This window comes from Pseudorasbora parva, chromosome 9, assembly GCF_024679245.1.
Source record: "Pseudorasbora parva isolate DD20220531a chromosome 9, ASM2467924v1, whole genome shotgun sequence".
Taxonomy (NCBI): Eukaryota; Metazoa; Chordata; class Actinopteri; order Cypriniformes; family Gobionidae; genus Pseudorasbora; species Pseudorasbora parva.
In genome coordinates this window covers 31,390,666-31,396,755 of record NC_090180.1, presented here as the reverse complement: position 1 = coordinate 31,396,755, position 6,090 = coordinate 31,390,666, and positions in this window count along the sequence as shown.

Sequence of the window (6,090 nt, the reverse complement as noted above, 5' to 3'; positions counted from 1 at the left end):
TCTGACATTTTTCGAGACTTAAACTCGGAAAAAACTTCCTGAAACTTATGAGAAACCGGAAGGAGTATTTTTGGCACAGAAATACTCCATCAAACGTCAAAACGTCCAACTTTTTTTTTTCTTTTTTTACTATGTCCATGTTTAGAATGGAAATCCTTTAACAGTGTAAAAAAAAAAACTCAGTATGCATGAAACAGCATTTCAGTAATATCATACATAGTAAGTTCACTGACAAAACCTGAAGTCTAAGACAGTGCACCAATGTATGTATTAGAGGAAGTTAAGATGTAGGTATTTGTCTTTAGATCCAGGTGAAGTCTTAAGACCATTGAGGATCAGGCGTATGGAGGTATAATTTAAAAGGCTAGGCATACTTGGATCCAGACAGCGTAGGTGAAACTGGATACTTGCTAGGGAAACTTTAATGGAATGAAGATGACGCTTGAGAGACTATGAAGGCGAAGACAATCTTGAGGTTTATTGAAAAAAACAAAGAAGCACAGAAAAGGTCCGACCAGGCTGAATCTTAAACTTTAAAAGTAGATTTAGATTATGAATTATACAAATCACATAATTCCAAAGAGCCCGTCAAACCCAATAGAGGGAACAGCGTCTGTAAAAATGTTGAGAGAACTGTATGTTTCAAACGATCATTATAGAGAAAAAGAAATACAATTCATTCATGACGATCATAAATAGCATTAGCTTCAGAGCTATTGGAGAAGCTGTCAGCTTAATTAGGTGACCTGCTGCTACACACGGAAATAAAATGGCTCAGCAGGGGATGAATCTTGCTTTATTTTTTGTCACTTTTGGGTGAGATCAAAGAGTTCATGCAATCCAAAGGCGAAGCCACCTCGCTGCTGGAGGACACTGAGTGTATACTTGACCTTGCATTTTTAATGGACATTACTGGGAAACTGAACCATTTGAACTGTGAACTGCAAGGCAAAGGTAAAACTGTTGCTGACATGATAAGTGCTTCAAATGCATTTAAAGCTGAAAGATCTTAACTTTAGAATCCTATGTTATCTGTTTGGTAACCATGGCAATTTCAGTTGCATTTAGGCATTTAGGACCACATTTAGGATACAAGCTATTACACAATGACATTTCTTAAATACAGCATCTTATCTTAACTATGGATAGGAAACAGGTATCTTAACTTTAGGACAACCCCCCTAGTGTACTAACTTTAAACCTTTTGTTTTTAATCCAGTGGTAAAAAAAAAAATCACAGTACAAAAATCATTTTTCAAGAGAGCTTTACATTTATTAATTATAGAAGATGAAGAGCAGCAACGGTTTGATGGTGGAAATACTTTTGGAGGACCCAGAGGGTGCTGTGCTTTGATGAAAAGAGCAGCTGAGCAGCTAATCCAGCTAGGAGCCGGTGTGCAGCTACTCCTGCGATGTTACAGATGCTGCTCAGTTCGTCTTTAGTGTTGGATTCCTTCCGTGTTGACAGTTCAGGACCGTGGTGAAGTTAGTTTTAAGTTGATAGATTAAGAAGATGCCACTTGAAAATAACTTCAACGTAGTCAGTTCAGGAGGTTTCTACCAGGAGTGAGCGAGTCAAGTCAAGGCGTAGTAGGGCGAGTTGAGCTAACATTAGTAGGGACCTAACCTTACCATAGCTAATGTCACTGAAATATACCAAACTAAACAATCAGCACTCAGCACACTCAGTTCACCGTTATTAATATGGCAGTACGAAGGGAGAGTTAGAGATTTCATTTAGCGACTATGCCACCCTGGAAATTCGCCAGGGACGATAGCAAGTAAATTCTCCTTTGTTAAACACCACAGGTTCGTTATCTATATGGGTGAAGAGACGCAAGTCGTATGTATAAGAAATTACCACTTTATTGTATCAATGTTGAATAAGAGAAGACAACTTCAGAGCAGTATCGTCAATCTGCATCACACACACACACACACACACACACACACACACACACACACACACACACACACACACACACACACACACACACACACTATGCAAATACAAAATGACCAGAAGCGTAGGTATTTGGAGGCCACTTAACATTCACACTGACTTCTGGCAGTCCAGCTACAATGTCAGAGTGAGGCGACATGTCTGGACAGAATACACACACAGTACTGATATACAGCCACTAGAATCAAACAGGTGGCAGTCGGTGGAAACAGATTGGCCAGCAAGGCCGCCTAGACCTCAGAGGCAATAATCTCACAAACCGTTACTATTGGGAAGATAAAACTAAACAGCACAACGATGAAACTTTGGTAACAGAAGACTTGTAGGAAAACCGAGTGGCAATAAAACAGCAGCACGAGCCCAAACGAGTTCATGCAGGAGACAGTCACCCCAGCATCATTTATGAGCGTCCGTGACAATTGGTTAGCTCACTTAATTAAAATGTTAGTCAAAAAGGATAACCATACGTACTGAGTGATCGTCACGGCGTCAACTTGTTCAGATTCTAAATCGGGGGAAAATCGGGGGAAAAAATCGGGTAGTGTATTCCAGCCTTAAGTTTCAAATAGCTTAATAATTATTCAACAGCAAAGGAACATGCATAGTAAGTCGTAAAATTTCGTATATACGCTTTTTCTAATCGCCATCCTAAAAATGTAATTGTCAGAACACCTCTCAAAATGAAACAAAGATGAACAGAGGTCTTATTGGTGAGGAACGACATTAGGGTGGGTCATTAATGACATCAATTTCATGTGAACATAGTTTTGGGTGAACTAACCCTTTAAGTATACAGTTCAGTTATATATGTCACTGAATTATTTTGAGCTTGATGCAGTGGTAAAAATTTTTCACATTAACATAATTGACTAAAAAAAATATAAAAAATATTATGTGTTCTGAAATTCCTTGAATGAATGTTTGGATGGCTTTCATCCATTCAAACATTTATTAAAGGTATTCCACAACACATTCCAGGGTACAATGCATCAGTGATATGAGCTAAAACTTAAAATAAATACTTACATTCGATATATGATATATCAGTTGATTTAAGGATTCTGGAAAACAGGCAGACAAAAAGTCAGAGTGAAATAGAGGAAATCCAGGTGAGGGAATACTAATATAGTTATTTACAGATGCATCAAATGATCCAGATAATGAACATGCCGGGGTAGCGTTTGTTGTTTGAAAAATGCAGATATTCAGAAAAATAAAGATATTAAATAATTTATCCATTTATTTTTATGTTTTTTTATGGGAGTTAATTGCAATAATGATGGCACTGAGATGGATAAATGAGGCAGGATTAAAGGATGTGGTAATGTGTTCAGATTCCAGTTTTGCTCTTATGTGCATTGAAGCACAACAGTCAGACACTAGACGGGATTTAATAGTGGAGATATTGCAAGAATTATACATGTTACACCAAGAAAGAGTGAGGGTAATTTTCATGTGGGTACCAGCTCATGTTGGGGTAAAAGGGAATGAGGCAGCAGATAAAATGGTGAAACAAACTGTGCAGGATGATAGAATAGAAATGGAAAAACACTCGAAAAAATTGACATGAAATGAAAAAGCAAATAAATCAAAGATGGCAACAGATGTGGGAAACAGGAAGTAAGCAATACAGCCAAAAGTGGGGAAAAATAGGTACTAGGGTGGAAGTAGAAGGGAGGAAAACATTTTATCAAGGCTCTATAGGTCATTCAGGACCTAATAAAATATTGAAATTAATGTCCAAGCATCCAAAAGGATTCTGTGAATGGCGTGGAGAAAATGAAACAGTTGGCTAGACATGATATTATATATTGTGAAAGATACAAAGAGGATAGAGAGAGATTAGAGATTCTGAGGAAAGATGAGACTGGTATAACTTTGAGAAACATATTAAAGGTGCCCTAGAATGAAAGAATTGAATTAACCTTGCCATGGTGAAATAATAAGAGTTCAGTACATGGACATCACATCTGGACATGTTTTCCCTTAAATAAGCCACATACCCTCTATGTAGATATCAGAGAACAATTTACCATATTGTTTCAAATCATTCTAAGGCACCTTTAAAACCAGAACAGGGGAATGATAATAGAGAAGCTTTATATACATATTTGGAAAATACAAGTTTAATTAACAGGATTTGAGTTTTTTATTTTTTATTTTTAAACCAGAGGAGCTGACATTCCCTGTGTGTTTTTGTGGACTCTTTTTACGTTATTTCCTGTTATGTGTTTTGTTTTGTAGTCCTTTGTAGTTTTTCATGTTGATTTAGTTCTCCAGGTGTTTTCTATCTGTTACATTACCTCGTTTAGCTTGTGTATTTATAGTACTGGTGTTTCACCCGTGGTTTAGCAGTCGTTGTACGTATGTATTGTTGTGGTTTCATGAGCTCCTTGTTTCTCTTAGTTTTCCTCAGTAAATATTCCTCCACGTAGATCCGCTGCCTTGTCTGCTCATTCCACACTCATCGTTACACACCCCTTTAAACAGAGGGGTTCTTTGCCAATACTGGTTCTTAAATTAAATTAAAATTGTGGATTGCTCTTCTGAAACATCAGGCAGTTTACTTTGTCAGAATTATATTGTCTTTATGTCTAAAATTTTATATTTGTAGCCAAGTTTTTACATGAGTCATTGATCAAATGCAGGCAGTGTTAATGGAGGCAGGTTTTTTTTTCACACTCCTCACGGACCACAGAACTGAGAGTTTGTGCTTTGTGATGCATTAATTTCTATCCTGTCGTTAAACTAAAGCTATGTATTCCAACACAAGAATTACCACTATACAATGCCATTGATGTTAGATTGAAACAACACTTTTCTCTTTTCCAAAAAGATGATTCCTCTGATCCTAGCCCAAAATCTGAAGTCTTTGCTAGTTTAACGCATTCGCCGACACCCTATTAATGACTTTGTGATAAAATTTTACTTCAGACGAAATTCTGGCAGTGTCAGAATTTTACGCACAGTCCTGCAGTATGACTTCTATGACAACTGTCAAATCAAAAACCAATAGGAGTGCAGAATGCAGTTAGTGAGAAAACAAGTGACCACTTGCTCCACACACGTATTTGTTTTTCAGTTAACTTTTTTTAAGAAAAGCCATAAAAATGCTGAAATTTGTTTTTGTTTGCTAACCACGTATTCAAGATTAAAATATTCTTGTGTACTTTTGTTTTTAACAAATCTTGACTGCTGTACAGTCTGACATAATGACAATTGCAATCCTACAGTGACATGGCTTACAGCGGAGATTGCGTTCATACAGTCTGACAAGCACCAGTCGTTATGGATTATTATAAATCATATAATCTAAACTCAGCTTTAAAAAAAGAATAGATAACATAAAAACAGGTTACTAAAAACAACATCAAAAAATAAAAGGAAATAGTAAGATTTAAAAAGATTAACAACTATTCAGCTGCATAATTTATTCATGCTGCAATGCATGCTGGGAGTCATGGATGAGTTTTGTTATATGTTGGTACCCCGCATGCATTACAGCATGAAGCTTCTGATTTTGGTACCATTGTTGAGTTTCATATGCTGATTTTGAATCATTTCTTTTGCCCAAATATTATTTTTTTAAACAAATCTAATTTATGCAATTTTGTCTATAAGGTAAACATTTTTGATGTAAATAGATATGCCTTATTTTTTGCATGAAATCCTAGAACTGCAACTCCATTAAGACTAAGATGGTCGTCAAACAAAACTAAGCTTCTCATGCCAACAGTGGCATATTACCCAAAAGCAGTGTGACCAATTGGTAGAGAGCATTGCCTAGATGCATGGAAGGTCTGACTGGAATCCACATTCAGGGTTATTCCACCAAATATTGATTTCTGAAGTTAAATCATGAGCTTTCTGTTGTTTAAAAATGAATATAAACTTTTTTTCTTTGCTTTGAAACATGGCATCTTTTGTGTTATTTTTACCAGTTGTCATTTTCTGGAGTAAAAATTGGAATTTGGAATACAATGTTGTGAGTAGTTTATAGTATATTTTAATTTCACTTTCCTCAAAATCATTGCATATAAATAGTGAATCCAAAGAAACTGCTACTTTTGCAGCGGCAATTTTTTTTAGAGCTGTATATTAATATAGGACTAAACGTGTGAAATGGT